Below are 1040 nucleotides of genomic sequence, written 5' to 3'. Positions count from 1 at the left end.
ACGGCTGAGTGACTTTGGGCCAATCGCCAGGAGACTGGGAGTTCTAGTCTTGTCTCAGATGTGAAAGCTATTTGGGTGGCTTTGGGCCAATCGCCAGGAGACTGGGAGTTCTAGTCTTGTCTCAGGCATGAAAGCCATCTGGGTGGCTTTGGGCCAATCGCCAGGTGACTGGGAGTTCTAGTCTTGTCTCAGATGTGAAAGCTATTTGGGTGGCTTTGGGCCAATCACCAGGACCCTGGGAGTTCTAGTCTTGTCTCAGGCATAGCGGGTGGTCATGAAGGGAGTTCATCTTGGGTGGCTTTGGGCCAATCACCAGGAGACTGGGAGTTCTAGTCTTGTCTCAGGCATGAAAGGCATCTGGGTGGCTTTGGGCCAATCACCAGGAGACTGGGAGTTCTAGTCTTGTCTCAGATGTGAAAGCTATTTGGGTGGCTTTGGGCCAATCGCCAGGACCCTGGGAGTTCTAGTCTTGTCTCAGGCATGAAAGCTATTTGGGTGGCTTTGGGCCAATCGCCAGGTGACTGGGAGTTCTAGGTCTCAGAGTGAAAGCTATTTGGGTGGCTTTGGGCCAATCACCAGGAGACAGGGAGTTCTAGTCTTGTCTCAGGCATGAAAGCCATCTGGGTGGCTTTGGGCCAATCGCCAGGTGACTGGGAGTTCTAGTCTTGTCTCAGATGTGAAAGCTATTTGGGTGGCTTTGGGCCAATCGCCAGGTGACTGGGAGTTCTAGTCTTGTCTCAGGCATGAAAGCCATCTGGGTGGCTTTGGGCCAATCACCAGGTGACTGGGAGTTCTAGTCTTGTCTCAGATGTGAAGGCCACTAATTGGTTGCAGTATTCCAGGTGTGTCCTTATTAGGGTTTTATGAAGCGGTACTAATACTTCACGTGATCTTGATTCTATGCCTCTGTTTATACAACCCAGGATTGTATTAGCTTGTTTGGCTGCTGCCACACACAGTTGGCTCATAGTCAATGGGACAAAAGGAATTTGACATATGCATCTCAATCTCCCTCCAGGAAGGATAACCAAGACCACCAA

This window comes from Notechis scutatus, chromosome 5, assembly GCF_049901735.1.
Source record: "Notechis scutatus isolate UNSWTSFEM ecotype Mainland chromosome 5, rNotScu1.2, whole genome shotgun sequence".
Taxonomy (NCBI): domain Eukaryota; kingdom Metazoa; phylum Chordata; class Lepidosauria; order Squamata; family Elapidae; genus Notechis; species Notechis scutatus.
The sequence above is the reverse complement of the archived record's forward strand: the minus strand, read 5'-3'. Positions refer to the sequence as shown.